The 17166-nt window shown below is 47.1% G+C and overlaps 1 pseudogene; it reads left to right on the top strand.

The window, feature by feature from the left end:
* Positions 1-16273: 16273 nt before the first annotated feature.
* Positions 16274-16392, top strand: LOC136658224 (5S ribosomal RNA; annotated as a pseudogene).
* Positions 16393-17166: the final 774 nt, after the last annotated feature.

Below are 17166 nucleotides of genomic sequence, written 5' to 3'. Positions count from 1 at the left end.
ACAGTCTATGCTCACGAAGCAAACTCTTCTTCAATAAAGGTTGCTAAAGGTCAGAGGAAAGAAGAGGGTACTAATAGAGAAAGATTCCACCGCTCACAGTGTGCAACAATATTTATCTGTTCACTCCCTTTCTAGCTCCCCTTCTTGCTGATAGGTACCTGCAGATAGCAGTCTAGAAATTATAACACACGCTAAAGCAACCAAACTCATAAAAAGGGACAAGCAGAAAAACAGCAGATAAGAGAATTGGGAGTAACAAATCACAAGCTGTTTTGGGCCCACAGCCATTCATAATTTTGGTGCAACCAAAAGGTCTTCATTACTACCTTCCTGCAAATGTGGTGGTAGGCAGATCAGGTGGAACTCAGTCTAGAAAGGTGATTCCAAAGGTGTGGTGCAACTTATGTGAAGACTCTACCCTCCATAGTAAAAATGCCTCTGATCAAGAAGGCATAAGTGGCAAGGCTTCCACTGAGTATCTCAGGGGCAGCCCAGTCCTATCCAATCTCTCTCCCCCCCTCCAGGCTCTGCTGCATCCTTTGGGGTTTGTTAAAAATACTGGTGGGCTCCTCAAGGCAAGGGGAGCCCTTGCCTTTGTTCCTTTGCCCTGGGGTATGCCCCAGCTGCCACAATGGAGCAACTTGGACTTGCACCAGCTAAATCACTGGTGCAAATCTGCATTACCTCGTGTTGATCTGGACCAGGAAGGGGGATAGGCACATCATGCACTTCTGCTGCCAATCCGTCTTCCTGGGTAGTGCTTGGAAAATGGCTGCCAAGAGAGCACTCTGCTCTCCATCAGCACCATTTTACAACAACAGAACTCACTTCCTTCCACTGTACAGTGTAGTCCTGAATACTATTCTTCAATACTTTGTTATTGTGGGGAAAGGCTACCACAACTGCAGAATGGCTAAGAAAACCAATCCCATCTCTTGCCATTCTGTACAATCTCCCAGACCTTCCATGCTTTAGTCCAGGGGTGCCCAAACCCCGACCCGGGGGCCACTTGCAGCCCTCAAGGTCTCTCAATGCAGCCCTCAGGGAGTCCCCAGTCTCCAATGAGCCTCTGGCCCTCCGGAGATTTGTTGAAGCCCGCACTGGCCCAACGCAACTTCTCTCAGTGTGAGGGCGACTGTTTGACCTCTCATGTGAGCTGTAGGATGAGAGCTCCCTCCACTGCTTGCTCTTTCACATCTGTGATGCAGTAGCAGCAGCAAAGGAATGGCCAGCCTTGCTTTGTACAAGGCCTTTTATAGGCCTTGAGCTATTGCAAGACCTTCATTCATTCATATAAGTTCATCTTTAATATATTCATTTATGTAAACTTATGTAAATTTATTCAAATTTTAAATGTAAATTAATTCTCCCCCCCCCCCAGCCCTGACACAGTGTCAGAGAGCTGATGTGGCCCTCCTGCCAAAAACTTTGGACACCCCTGCTTTAGTCTGAGCTAGGAACTGCGATTGTGCAACTCTTCCAAAAACAGTTGGCACCAAAATGAATGGTTGGGAGATTTCAAGGAACTGGGGAAGGTTTTTGGACTCCATTCCAGATGCTGTCATCAGCTGGAATGTGATTGGGTGTCCTCATTTGGAATGAGGCTTTCAGAAATGAGCTGTTTTTCACTGGGAGAGAGGAACAGCAACATTTGCTGAGCCCGATCAAGTCAAAAATAGCAGAGCTGCAATGGTCAACAATCTGGGTTTTAATCTTAAAGAACAAACCCAGCACAGCTTCAAAGAAAAGAACTTTTTGTTCTCTGTGGTGTTCGCTGTGTGCTGTACTTTGACTGAATTTCTCCTCCCAGTCATCAGGATGGGAATTCTTTTCCACCTCAACTGGGGGATGAGAATTCTTTCTGCCAACTGGCCTCATGAACTGTTCCCATAAAATGAGGACCATCTCTGCTGCTGAGTAAAGAAGAGCCATAAAGTGGAGAAAAGATTGATGGGGAAATAGCAGGAAAAGAGGCAACCTGTACCACGAAATAAACCTCTGCATTTTCAATTCTTCTCTTGCATAAACATGCCACGACAGGGAAGCAAGTCAGGCTGCCGCATCAAAGAGAATGTGGAATTTAACTTTGCTTTCCTTGGTGAGATACCATCTCAAGAAGCTGAAGACTGTCTTCAGCTATCAAGAAAATAAACATATACTTTAAATAAATGCTTCCACTCTCCTCTGAGAATGTGGCTTCGGGAAAGATTTTTTCAGTCACTTGTTGCTGAAAATATCTTCTAAAGGCTCTCGGAGGAACATAGAGGAAACTTAAAAAAATTTTTTTTTTTTAAAAACTACAATCGTTCACCTGCTCACCCACTGTCAAAATCAGAAGCAAACAGGAATGTAGATGAGCAGCATCTATGGCAATAGGACTTGTAGCAGGAGTGGCGTGGAAGAGAGAGGGTTCTAGCCCACTCCTTTGTCAAAGTGACCCTCCAGCAACATTCGGTGAGGACCAAAGGAAACAGTCGCCCTCAGGCTAGAGCTGAGGATGCCTGAGTTCACATCCCCATTCAGCCATGAAACTCATAGGGTGACTCTATTTCTGTAGGGGTGAGTCTCTATTTCTCAGCTCAACAGAGCTGTTGGGAGGTCTAAATGCAATAACCCCCACATAGATTGCCCTGAGCTCCTTAGAGGAAGATGGAAAACCCCAGGAAACTGATAAAATAACTCATCTCCAATGGACTGGATTTGGCTGTGCTCATGGAATGGTAGGTGAAGGCACTCTGTATGTGTCCAGGAACACATAAGAACATAAGAAGAGCCCCGCTGGAATCAGGCCAAAGGCCCATCTAGTCCAGCTTCCTGTATCTCACAGTGGACCACCAAATGCCCCAGGGAGCACACAAGACAACAGACACAACCTGCGTCCTGGTGCACTCTCCTCTCTAGGTCCATTTGGTTCAGTTCTCATTTCAAAACAAGTGCCTATGGACACCACATGGCCATTGTTGCTCCTGTAAAGGACTTGTGTAAACCTTGATCTAATTTTTTTTCTTTCAAAAAGTGCTCATTGAACACCTGATCCCTAAGCTATAACTTTGAGTATAGCCCTACAATGTTGGCAACCTTCAGTCTCAAAAGACTATGGTATCGCGCTCTGAATGGCGGTTCTGGAACAGTGTCTAGTGTGGCTGAAAAGGCCAATTCGGGAGTGACAATCCCTTCCACACTGGGAGCAAGTGCAGTCTGTCCCTGGTCTGTCTCCCTGGCTGTGGGCCTTCCTTCTTTGCCTCAGTCTGTTGACCAAGTGTCTCTTCAAACTGGGAGAGGCCATGCTGCACAGCCTGCCTCCAAGCGGGCCGCTCAGAGGCCAGGGTTTCCCACCTGTTGAGGTCCACTCCTAAGGCCTTCAGATCCCTCTTGCAGATGTCCTTGTATCGCAGCTGTGGTCTACCTGTAGGGCGCTTTCCTTGCACAAGTTCTCCATAGAGGAGATCCTTTGGGATCCGGCCATCATCAATTCTCATGACATGACCGAGCCAACGCAGGTGTCTCTGTTTCAGCAGTGCATACATGCTAGGGATTCCAGCACGTTCCAGCAGCTCATGGATCGTTTTAGCAAGGCCTGCCAAGATTCTGGACTGGCGATCAGCCTTAAGAAAACACAGGTCATGGTTCAGGATGCGGACAGCCCTACATATATCAAGATAACTCTGTGTGTTTATTGAAACCTCTTACACCTTTCAAATTTCACACCTGAAACAAATTTGCATATCAGCTTTAGATTTTTATAAACTTTGGACTGTTGGAACACCTTTTTGAATGGCCACCAGGGAGAAAAGGCAGGGTATAAATAGGTAAATAAATAAAATAAACATGTTCTATCTTCCATTCCTTACCATCTGACCAGATGAAGAATTCTGTATGTTTCAGAAATTTGCTGTTTAAGGCTTTCAGTTCAATCTTAACTATTCCCTTCCTCCGCCAATGCAGCCACACCATCAGAATCCCGGCTGTATCCTGTGGGCGGGGGAGTCACAGAGGTCTCCTTGAGGTAAGGGGACATTTGTTCCCTTACTGTGGGGCAAGCCTCTGCTGTCCCAATGGGTCTCCTTGGATCTGCACCAGCCATTTTGCTGGGGCAAGTCTGAGGAGAGTAAGGGAGAGGGAACAGGAGAAGGAACTTGGTGTACACTGGAGCTGCTGCGTCTCTCCTAGTTGGGACTGAACCCTTTGTTACTTTTTGCTTGATTGTAATAAAAGAACTATTCTAATTTGGATTGTGTGTGTTTCTGTTTCTGGTTTTTTAATATCTTTTTAAATATCCCCTAAGTCAGCGGCATTGTCATAGGAGATGTGGGCTGCACCAGGTGATGCGCACCAGGGGGAAGTGACACCACTACTCAACCAAATTTTTAAAATCTTGATATTTTCAAATAATATGTATATGCTTTAAACAATGATAATAAATGGGACTTATTCTGGGGTAAGTGTGGGTAGGATTGCAGTCTAGGATTGTTAAAAAAATTTTCCTGTCACTTCTGGTCATGACATCACTTTCTATGATCTGTCAGGTGGTCCTGCCAGATTCTCATTCTAAAATGCGGGTCCTTGTGCTAAAAGTTTGAGAATCACTGCTCTATGGCATGTGAGGGGCAGAGCTCTTGTTTAAAACATAGCAAGACAAGCCCCTGTTTTAGTTCATGAAGTGAGCTATATGCTTTATGGGGTTACCACTGTGTGTATGGTTCTTATTTTGCAACAAATGGTAGAGTCATCTGAAAAACATACAGATTTTTACAACTGCATGAGCCCAGTAGTAAAATTTTGATAGGGTTCCTGTTCAATTGCCAAGGAGATCATGAACTCCAGAAGAAAGGGAATAATAATAATAAAAAAAAGACGAAATGGCTCCTGGGCATTAGTAATGAGTTACAGCCAGTATCTCTCTTCCTGTTTCTGAAGCAACATTCAGCTTCAACTGGCAGGGTGAACCAAAGTTAGATGCTGAGCTCTGGAGTGATTTCCCATGATCGAGAGAGCTGGTTGAGTTAACCAGGATAAATAATTCAAGGAACATCGAATATTCCTTATCACCAAGTATGCATCTGGTGAGCAAGGTATGGCTGTACTACTCCAAATATTTCAGCCACAGACCTTTTTAAAAAAAAAAAAAAAAATCTTGACTCATGGGAACACACCACTGAGTTACATCAATGCGCACAGTAGAGGAACCTGCTTGTCAAGGGACCCTGAGATACTTTTTCATATATGATGAATTATGCAATGCCAAGGATAACTGTGTCATGCATTAGAACATAAGAAGAGCCCTGATGGTGAGGTAGGGGAAAGAAAAAAACAAAAAACTTTGCTATGTACCTTTGCTATGACTAAGAGCTCAGTTTGATTATTCCATTCATGTGCTAGTCACTCTTCAAGATTGGTGTCACCCTGAAGAGTCATGGTGGGTCACTGTTTTGCCTTACCTGCCCATCGCACGAGGCAAATAGCAAGGTAACAGCTGATTGACAGCTGAAGGCAGGGCCAAGGCAATTTCAATGGCTGCCTCAGCATCTTTGCTGTCAGGGCAACAAGCAGAATTCACCCCCCCCCCCAACATTGTTGTCACTGCCTGCATCAGGTTGTTTGGGGTGTTGAGTCAGAGCCCTGTACTGAGCCCTCATGTTCCCCCCACTGCTGCTAATGTACCACTGCCACTTGTATGGAAGGTTCAGTGGTTGCCTCGACTTGGTGAGCCCTCTGATGGGCATGAGCCTAAGATCCAGATAGCTCTTGACTCCACCTCAGTTAGTATTCCTGGGTCACTTCTAGGCCCAATTTTGTTTCTGATCAACTGAGCTGGGGTAATACATTACCTTGCAGAGCATCTGAGGGGTCATGGAAGACACTGATGTGCTAGCAGAATGTGCTCTCAGCAAGCCCCAATGTGAGCTGAAACTTTTGAATTGTCACCATGGGTATCCAGTGTGATAATCTGCACCAGTTTACAATGGCACGGGGATTACAATGAGGTTACTTCTCTCTTTTCTGCCGTGGGTTACCATTCTAAGCCATTTTCAGGCAGTCTTATAATGCTACACAAGGAATTTGGTACAGTCTATTGTCAGATGGCAGAATTTGTGTGTGCACATTTCCATTATTCGGTTTGCACTTTTACAAGGGCTGTCACTATCACTACCACAATCACCACAAATGGCTTTCATTCATAAGGTCCAGAGCAGACTGGATAGCATAACAGATCCTGATCTCTCTGGCTAATCCAGCTGGAATACAAGTTAGAGGCACTGTTGCCAAGGTCATGCAGGGATGATTTGCATTGCTGCTGCCAGCTGGGGGCATAATAGGGGGCTTTACTTTCCAGGCATACCTCACTAGGACCAATCCTACTTAAATCCCCAGATGTATACTGGTACAGTGTCCACTGAATTCCAAAGAGGATTTCTGGCTACTGGAGGTCTCCTAGGGACAAGGAGAATTAGTTCCTTTGTCCTCCGGGGTAACCCCCAAAAGCCACTATAGGACAACTTGGACCTGCACCAGCTCAATCTATGTTGCTCTGTGAAGGCAGATCAGGTCTGGAAGGGGCTCGGGATTCAGCATGCACTGCCACCACAAATCCCACCCCCCCTCCCAGACCTAACCTGCCCACTTCCTTGTCCCCCCACAGCCCCCCCGCCACATGATGCAGAGTGCACACAGTCCTGGCCTCTCCCCTTGTATCTTGGAAAATTTAGGGCAGGGGTGCTCAATAGGTGGATCGCGATCTACTGGTAGATCGTGAGGCAAAATGAGTAGATTGTGGAGCCCTGTCTCTCCAAACTGTTAATATGTCAGTTTCGTCTAGTGACTAGACAAAACTGACATATTTAGCTGACACTAAACTGACACTGAAACTGACACTTTAGCTGCTCTTCAGGCATGCAGCAACAAAACTGACGAAACTGACTAGACTCCAGCAGGGGCTCCATACATTAAAGGGGGTGTCTGTCAGATGCTTCCTTCTCCCCTGATAGATCTCCGGGCCTTGCTGGGTTTCAAAGTAGCTCTCGAGCCAAAAAAGTGTGAGCACCCCTGATTTAGGGCTTTTCCTGAAATTGTGTGATAAACAATAGCTAATAAAACATTTCCTCCTGGCTTCCATACAGATGTCCCAACAGAGAACATGATGATAAATGGTCCCATCCTTGAGCTCTTCATACACAAAACTGTTGAACTGAAGGTCCTGCAGGGTCCTGGAGGGATTGAGAAGGCAGGATCTCCATATGAAACGGCCTCTGGCAAGGCACAGTATTTCCAGTTGTTAGAGTAATGAATGGGAGCCACCCCACGGGGAACTCTGCTGGGGCTTTGTGGTCTGCAACAGGCTTTTTGAGAAATAAAAATGGTTGGGCTGAAAGTGCCAGGGAGCTGCCGAAGCAAGAGCAACCTAAGCCCTTGTAAGCAATAGTGGCTGAGGTCAGGTGCAAGTAAGAAGAGCAGAATGGCAAGTGAGGAGACCTGAAGGTTGAGGCATCTGCCTGGGAAGACTGGCTGATGACCCAGGAATCCATCTATTGCTAAGCAGCCAAGGACTGACATGGCAGCAGCAGGAAGTAAGGCCCACCTGAGGCAGCAAGGAAGCTGAGCAGAGTATGGAGGGAATCACTCCCTGAAGGGAAGACAGGGCCTTTCCCCTCCAGGAACTGTTATAGAGTGGGTCCATGCGAATAAAGGAAGGCATAGTGATAACAGCTCAATACGTTTATTTTATCTTCAGAACAGAACCTGACACAAGGCAAACACCTCTGGCTTTTATACCCTTTAGCTCCGCCCAGACTCCCCATGATTGGTGCAGTTGAAACCTTAACTAGAGGGCCAATCGGATGGTAGGATTTCAATCCATCACCCGATTGGCCAGCCATAAGTCTGGGCCAATCAGTTGTGCAGGATTTCGATCCTGCATAACTTGCATACGTAACAGGAACTATGTCAGATCCCCTACTGTATGGACTTGAGCAAGCGATAAGGTGAATTCTATCTTCCCCTTGTCTGAGGGGAAGAGGAGGTGGTCACAGGATCTCTGTGCATGACACTGTTGTCAGCTCTGAGGCTAACCTCCCACCCTTAAAATGCAGCCACAGCTTTCAAAAGCATTCTCTGTTTGAATGAAGAAGAGGAAATAAAGAACAAATTGCTTCTGCATCTTGGTGAGAGAAACATTCTCCTGATTTGGTTCTCAGAGTCTAACAGCCAGCATTTCCAACAGGTACAAGCCTCTAAGTAAGAGACAAAATAAATCCCCTGAAAATGCACTGCAATTGTTTACAGAAATGATATCACATGAAACACAATCCCATTTCCATTACAGGGCCCCCTTCACCCTTTTCTGCATTCTGGCTCTTTGAGGCAGTTCCCATTTAATTTTGAAATAGATTTGTTAATGAGGTGGTAGAATCAATTACAAACCCAGGGAGAAGCATGAAAAAGTTTCCGGCAAACATCTTCCCAGCACAGAGTGTGTTCCCGTCCTTTTGGTATATGCGATCTCCAGCACAACCATGGAAGCCCCCTACACCAGGGGCTTTCAGTGGTGCCATGGTGGTCCTTGCCAGGGTCTAGGAAAAAACTGGCTTACAAGAGGTGGCTTGTGACGACCGCAATGGGTCAAATTGGAACTATGGCTGCTCTATCGCTGGCACATGTCCACATTGATCTGTGTGGGCAGATCAGGCCCAGGAAGGGGGATGGGTTATGGTGCACACTGGCGTTGCGGGTCCCACCCTCTCCCAGGACCCCTACCCCATTACTGCCCTTCCAAATCTATGATTCTGTTGTTATTAAACTGTTAGTATCTAATTCAAGCATGAATTTTGCAGGCAGAAAGGAATGGTAAAGGAAGGGAAACTGTGTGGAATTGATTGACAGTGCTTAAAAGAATCATTAAGAGGTGACTGCCCCTGTGTGTGTGTGTTTGTGTGTGTGTGTGTGTGTGTGTGAGAGAGAGAGAGAGAGAGAGAGAGAGAGCTCCACCTTGTTGCACATGCTCTGGCTACAGAGGTTTTCCACCCCCCCTTCCCCTCTTCAGCCTCTTTGCTGGCTCAGGGTCTCCAAGAGTGTTACTGTTCCTTCGCGAGGGGAACCTCTTCCAGGGCTCCAAGGCTATTTCCCTGCCTGGGTGAGGTGGAGCCTTTTTGCAGTGTTTTGCAGAGTGAGAAGCCAGCACAGGGCAAAAGAGGCAAAGGTGTGTGTGACTTTCAGTTCCCCCCACCCGATTCTGCATTGAGACAAATCCACAGATAAAAAATCTGTGGATAAATAGGTTGCACCTGCACTGATCAGAAAAAAAGCACGGTTAGGCTGAGAGTCCAGAGTGTGCACAAAAAGTTCAATGACGGAAAAAGGTGAGCTGTGACTATAATAAATGACATTTCTCTGAGCTTTTTCTGAGGAGAATCTGCTGAATGCATTTTTAACTAATTTTTAAAAAAGCCTGGATGGTGTAGTTTGGGAGTTAGACCTAGAAGATCCAGGTTTAAATCCCCACTCAGCCATGAAGCTTCTCCGGTGACCTTGAGCCAGTCACTATCTCTCAGTCACACCTACCTCACAGAGATGTTCTGAGGACAAAAAGAGGGAAGGAACTATGTACACCATCCTGAGCTCCACACAAAAATGTGGAGAAATAAATAAAATAAATAAAATCTGGCGACAGCAAGGGATGCATGGAAGCCCTCTGAGAAATTTGACTAGCCTTGTAGAAACTCTTTTGTCTGCTCTTGAAAACCCTTAGGGCACAAGCCTAACCAGGTCTATTCAGAAGTAAGTCCTATTTTGTTCAATGGGGCTTACTCTCAGGAAAGTGGGGTTAGGATTGCCACCTTAGACTTCTTTTTCCCCTTAGACTTGTTTTCCTCCCAATATAGCCCCAAATTGACTTTGAACCCCTGAAGAAATATCAGTGGCAGCACCAACTCTGAACTGGAAGGTGTAGTTAGAAAGGTGAACCATGGTGAATCTACAGTCTGCTCCAAGCAGAACAGACTGAGATGGAAGCATTGCTATCAAAAGCAAGCCAACAACCTAGTCTACCCGGCCCTACTGAGGAACCACCCCCAGGCACCCACATGATAGCAGGGTAGCTCTGCCCCTAAGCAAGATTAAGTCTAAGGACTACATAAAAGACAGAAATAACCTCTCTTTATTCTGCACACCTCCTGCACACAGCAAGCATCAAAGTAACTCCCCACACAAAAGGAAGGGGAAAAGAACTTCTCCTCTAGTCTTCCAGTTCCTCCCAAGTTCAGCCCATCATTGTCTGCTGAAAAATAGAGCGGATTGAATTGTGAAAGATGGAGAAGCCAGCATCTTAGATTACAAGGAGCTTCAACACAGCTCTTCCCCTTATCGCTGGGTGAGCTGCCCTCTAGGCCCCATTTGAATTAGCCTTTCAGAAACCCACTACCTCAACTCGACAGAGCTGGCCTGTTTTGTATTGTTCGGCTATCTCTTTCCATTAAAGTTAGTGTCACTCTGCCTATTTGGCTGCTTGGATCAGCATTGTGCGGGGGCGGGAAGCAACGCCCTCCTCTCTGTTGTCCATTTATGTCTCCCGCCGGTACTTTTGGAATGGTGACAGAATAAAGAGGATAGACGCACATCTCTGTATTTGTACGCAGTGCTGCAAGAGGGCCAGGAAACAAAGGTGAGAGAGCTTTGTCCTGCCACTCAAACCTACAGCTCTAACTATCTGTCTGAAATTTTGGCTTGGAGGATTCATTGGCATCTCAAACCCATGATGAATGAAACAGAACTTCTCACCTCCCCCCACCAAGTCCTTCACTCCTTGTACTTCCTCTCCGTTGACCATGACACCATCTGCCTTGCTTGAAGACATTGGCCTTATCTTGGACTCCTCCCTCCCTTCTTTCACATCTCCAGTCCGTCATCTAATCATGTTGCTTCTCCACCTACAGCACTGCAAAAATATCTCCTGTCCTCTTTATACCTAAGCATGTCCTGGTTGCCTTTCACCTTGACTGCTGCAGCCTTTCCCTCTCTGATCTTCTGTTAGCTCACCTCAGTCCTTCCTTCCATCATAGTCTAATCATGTCCTGCTCCTCTTCACATTCCTGCATTGCCTTCCTATTTGCTTCTAGATGCAACACAAGCTCCTGGTTCATACCTTCAAAGCCCTCCATGGCCTCTTGGCCCTTATCTTGCAACATTCCTGCATGTGACCTTTGCTCCTCTGGCTGGACTAACTTCAGTTGCACAAAGCCCTCCTGCTCTCCTCTGACTCTGTTGCTCCTTACACTTGGAATTCCTTCCTTGATCACCTGAGGGGGTGCCTCATCTCTTACTTCCTTCAATTCCCTCCCCAGAACCCACTGTTTCCATGAAGGCTTTGACACTACTTTTCCCTGAACTTTTTGAAACTAACAGCCCAATCCTATCTCTCACCATTGTATGTTATGTGTCGGCACTGACACAATGAATACTGCATCCTATGGTGTGGAAGGGTGACCTGAAGGCCTGAGAAAGGTAAGTAAAAATATTTTTTAATTGCCTTTTCATAGGCTGCCTGTCCATCAATGGGTCTCCTTGGCCCTACGCCAGCTATTTTGTGTGAGAAGGGGCAGGGGACATGTAGGGCCAGAGAAATGGGGATAGGATCCAGCATGCATTGCTGCCACCAAGATCCACCCCCTCCCACCCCTGCCCTCTTCGCTCCCTGCCCTGATCCTCCCATAAAGCTTCTCTTGCCAGTCATGCTGCAGAAAAGGGATTAAAGACCTCCTTGCTGTAGTTAAAGGCTGGGAGACAGTGGCTAACAGTGGTGGACAACTGAGGTGCCTAAAGGGAATGCTTGCATTTGGAAGACGGTCCACATTGGAAGACGGTCCTTCGCATCTGTGGGAAGGAGTCAATGCTGCTGGTCTTTTGGCTCGTGTTAGACATGGGTTGCCAACCTGCAAACTAAAAGATAGTGAAGGGCAACATTCACCCCACTCAATTCAAGGTAGGCAAGTTTGTTCTTAGAGTTTTCAGAGAATTTTTGGGGAAAAGCTCATCCTTTTCCCAATAGTTGTCTGAAATCTTAGGAAGTCCTAGAGGGCTGTTATTGCTCCACTGTTATAAGCCCACCATACAGATTATTTATGCCTTCCTGCATTTTGTGAGTTTCAATCCCTCCCTTCCCCCAATACATTGTAGAAGCAGATCTTTGGATATTGTACTTTGGCTGAGCTCCCAGGTTTCTACTAAACTCGGGAATTTTTGCACTGGGAACTGCTTCTTAGGTTTTTGGGTCCCTGAAAAGTTCGAGGCAAACCTCACCCTCCCTGAAGTTGCAGCTGGAATGTAAATTTGTGGAAAGAGAGAGGGCTAGAGACACCTCCAAAAGGCTTGAGCTTGTGCATAGCCAAAGTTCAAAGAGATTTTAGATCAGACTGTAAAAAGCTTGTTATATCCATCACTCAGCAAATGTTGCACAACTAGAGGGTAAGATCTATCCAGGGAACCAAGAAAGAGGAGGAACAGATTATGGCAGGAGCTGGGCACACTCAAAATGACACTTTCCCAATTTGGATGACATGAAGCCCAGATGCCAAAACTCCCACTCATTCACTCATCTTTTTTCATTTTTTGAATCTTACATTTTCCCCCCATATAAAATCCTCAGTCTGCCAAGAGAAGACAAGGACTTTCAAAAGAATCCCTTTTGCTTTAACAATGCCTGGTTCCTTTCAAACAAAGCTATGCAAGACTCCATTGGAATCTGACAGGTTGTAACACTGAGATTCGACAGATACTTCAAGGGGGAGGGTTGAGACATAAATAACCAGCTACCTCAGCATTCTTTCTTACACGTCAGCCTAGTACGTCTTGAAGGGATCCAGCAAAGATTCATAGCTCAATCCTATCTAGCTCTAGCTAGATAGTCATAAAGTGCTTTGTGGCAGCATGAACAGCCAGCCAGCGGGACGTCCAGAGCCTTTCTGTGCATGTTGATGGAATTTGGGAGGTCCACCAAAGCAGGTAGGACCAGTGCAAGGAGTGGAACGGGGCAGGGGGAGGCCGGGGAAGGGGGTTGCATGGGGCAAAGGGTGGGTGGAATGGGGAAGAGATGGGCGAGGGGTGGACTGGGCCCGGAAGGGGGCAGGTTTGGTGGTAGTGGCTCACGCTGAATCCTAACCTGCTTCCTAGACCTGAACTACCTGCATGGAGTAATGCAGGCTTGCATCAGTTATATTGCCAGCACAGGTCTGAGTTTCCCTATAGCAGTTGCTGGGGCTTACCCCGAGGAGACCTCCAACAGCCAAAAAATCTCCTATAGGATGCAACAGAAGCCATGTTGGTGCCATTGCATGACCATGCAGGGATTTATGTAGGATTAAGCTGTCAGAGTGAAGAATCAGCTTCCAATGGAAAGTTACCTAAAGTGAAAATTTAGAAGATTTTGCTTCAGACGTGGAAGAGCAGAATGGCACAATGTGATCCCCCTGTGACCCCCACCCAATTAGTCTCTTCTTATACTGGCACCTCAGGGGCTCATTGGGAAAGCAGAATTAGATTACTGTCTGGCTGCCCCAGCTTTAGTTCTGGGAATAGACCTAACTTAAGGTGGCCCAATGAGTCAACAGCAGCCGCTACCAACTGTGTTAAAGAGCAAGACCCTTCTGTATTAAGGGGGAGGGGAGACAGATAAGTTGGTATGGAGTTACCACTGCCAACTTCTAAGCTCTGTCTGCCTCAAGATCCCTAGAGGGTTAGGAAAATGTCTCAGTAATTTGATGAAGAGGACCAAAGTGTTAATGTGGCGCGAGATAAGGTTAGCCTGAATCCCCACTGTGCAGAACACAGCCATTTAATTAGCCAAGTCAGTATTATTAACAAAGCACACAGAACTCAGAATTGTAGTCAAAAAATTAAATAGAGGAAACATTGGTTTTAACTTCTAATACCCTGGCTGTTAAAATGGGTAGGTGGATAAAATTTTGTATGACACCAGAAGGCCTACAGTATCAGACAGTGGTTTTGGCTTACAGCCTAATTCTTGGTCTGCCGCCTTAAGTGCCACTGCATCATTGTAAAAGGAACACTGTTACCATGCAATTTGAGGCCACTGGTGTAAATGGCTGGAGGCCCTGCACCTGTGGTAGCGGCTGCCAGATGCCGTGTCAATGCAGGTAAGGTGGCAGCAGGGGACTTATGAGGTTGGGAAGGGGTGGATCCCAGCAGTGGCACTGCTTGCTGGGATTATAATCCCATTTTCCGGGCCCAGCACCCCCACCTATCCTCAGACTTACCCCAGCAAAATAGCTAACTGGTGTAGGCCCAAGGAGTTCCATTGGCAGCCAGGCAGCTTATGGGGAGATAATTTGGCTCGCAGCCATTAGCCATATGTGGAACCTCTATTTTAAGAAGCAGCCTGAGCGACAGTTGGTGAGGGGAGAAAATGGAAATGGACTGTAGACTTAGGGCCCAATCCTATGGTCCGCACCGCGCCTCTGTGGTGCGGACCACAGTCGGGAACGTGCCATAAGACACGTTTGCGGGGCTTACCGCCGGGCTCCCACCGGAGGTGGTTCGGTTCTGGCTGGTGCTGAGCCACTGCCAGAACGTGGGCACCCGCGTTCCGCAGCTCAGCTTGCCGGGCTGCGCAACGGTAAATGGGGCAGGGACAGGGGCGTTCCGGGGAGGGGGGAGGCCAGCGTGACGCGGGGAGGGGCGGGGAGGCCGGCATGATGCGGGGAGGGGGGCGTGCCAGAAGCATGCCTGGGGGCAGGTAGGAGGAGGACCTGCGGAGCTCTGCTCTGAGGGATCTTCGGCGCTCGTGGAGGCTGCGTGCCTTACACGAGCGCCTTTATTTTAGCGGCGCCCTTTTGGTGCCGCTAAAGAGAGTAACCCCATTGCAGGGCTGCCTTCCTTACCCAGGGGAAGGGGACGAATGTCCCCTACTCCCAAGGTGCCTCCCGCGGTAGCTCAGGAGGTGCTGGATGCGGCGGCTGCCCTCGTGGTGCCGCCGAGCGGGGGCGCCCCAGGCAGTTCAGGATTGGGCTTCCCCTTAGGATTGGGCTGTTGGTGCCCTGATTATGGGTTTCATGGAGGCATCTGGCTGGCAACCATTAGATCCAGGACTGGTTTGACCCTTAGCCTGCTTCAACAGGTCTCCTACCCCCTGCCCCCCATTCTTTTTGCTACTCATTAGCCATTGTGGGCTTTCTTTGAACATTCTATGTATGTTCTGCCTTAGGAGGGTCCTTTAAATTTGCCTTGAATTTTGCTCTGAGTGAAATTCAGTGGCACTTCTAGGTAGAGGGCTGTGTAGTTCTCCTCACCCCTTTGCTAGAAGATGATGTCTTTCCTTCCCTTAACAAATTCAGATCCAATTCAAAGCTGATGTAAACTGGCACAAAGCTTTCTTTCAAATTGGTCAGTGCCTCAAACTAATCAACAAACACCTTGCTGCCCATTTATCTCGGTTAGGACCCTATAGGCTCTGATCCTGTAGAAACAGCCTTCAACGTCTGTTCTGAGGATGTTAATAAAATGGTTCAAAGCTGCCAAAAGAATGACAGGCAACAAGCAGAGGCTATGAAGTGCATGTGTGTGGGGGGAGGGGAGGTGAATGTCAGCCTTTTCAGTCCACCTCCCATGGAGAAACATCTGAGATTTTTTAAAAAAACCAAATAATTTTGTACCAGATATGTGAAATTTCTCCCGGGGGTTCTGCAAAGTCATTAGCTTGGTTCTGATTGTCTGGAAATAGAGTGGACTTGCTTGCTCCAGAACATCCAAGACACCAGAGGAGAACACAAAGAACCTAGGACAACTTCTGCTAGAAATTTGACTTTGCTGTATTTTTCTCTGCTGTTGTACAGAAAATATATTCAGGGACACCCAGGCTCTGTTGACAATTATGGTCTCATATTTTTCCCTCTCAGTGTGAAAGAGCATACCTTGGACAGGATGGTAGCAGATTGCTGGTGATCTGTAACTCCAGGAACATACTGCAGAACATGGATTCATCACCAGAGAAGAGGAGAGCATGGCCTTCATCATTAACATTTCAGCTGACACCATCTGATAGTGATCTTTGCTAAACTGACCTCAGCTAATTGTAAACCTGCAAGAAAAAAAGGCAACCTCTGTTACCTGTGCACCTGCCAGTACCTTTTATGGGAGGTCATCATGTAGTTCACTCAGTGGAATGAAGTAGAGTGGTCTCTGCTATATACTTTAAAAGCAGGTTCCTACAAATTGGTCCCACAAACAGTAAATGTGGCGATAAAACCCCAGAACCAGATGTTACATTATTGGTGCCAGTGCTGTTACCCTGCAGATGCCCGATCTTGTCTGATCTCGGAAGCTAAGCAGGGTCAGGCCTGGTTAGTACTTGGATGGGAGACCGCTTGGGAATACTGGGTGCTGTAGGCTTATACCATAGTCTTTCGAGACTGAAGGTTGCCAACCAGATTTCAGCCACGTTTGATGAGGAAGTTGGGCAGTCAGTGCTCAAAAAGAATCCTATGTTAAGAAAGTCCAAAATGTCTCAACTCTTGTACTATACTCAAGAATGAAAAGAGGGATGCTCTTGTGTAATCGCGAGCCCTTCATTTCACAGCAAGGATCACTGCCTCAGCCTGCTGCCTATATACACACTGCTGAAGTCTGTCTGCCTGCCTGCCTGCAATCTGTAATCTGAAGCAGCTTGCCCTGCACTGATTCAAAAGCAGAGTGGCCAATTGTTCTTTTCAGAGTTTCTGGCAAAGATCTCCCGAGTTGGGCTCAGAGAAGGACTTTGGTGGCTCATACATTAAATAAAAGGTGACAATTGACAGTCCCCGCAGTTCCTTCTGCAGCACAGATCACAATCCAAGCTGGAGAATCATGTTCGGCTTCCTTTCCCCATCCATCCCCACTAGCCCTTGCAGTCTCCAAAACCCCATCCTGCCAACCTTCCCACCCCCACCCCCAAACACCTTCCTCTTCTTCCTTTTACTTACCTGTCAAGTGGTGGCAACAAAGCTGGTGCATGGGGATTTTTAGCACATGTTTTTAAATTGTGAGCCCTTTGAAGAAAGGGATGCATTTACACATTTATTTTAGCTATTCTAACACCTATGGTCCCATCGGCCCTCCAGGGAGCACTCGTGTCGCTGCAGGTGCTGGGTCAAGCCAACAGTCCCTCTGCTTAAGCCCCTGGATCCC

Source organism: Tiliqua scincoides, chromosome 7 (genome assembly GCF_035046505.1).
Source record: "Tiliqua scincoides isolate rTilSci1 chromosome 7, rTilSci1.hap2, whole genome shotgun sequence".
Classification (NCBI taxonomy): Eukaryota; Metazoa; Chordata; class Lepidosauria; order Squamata; family Scincidae; genus Tiliqua; species Tiliqua scincoides.
Note: the sequence above shows the minus strand (reverse complement) of the source record. Positions and strands in the feature narration are given on the sequence as shown.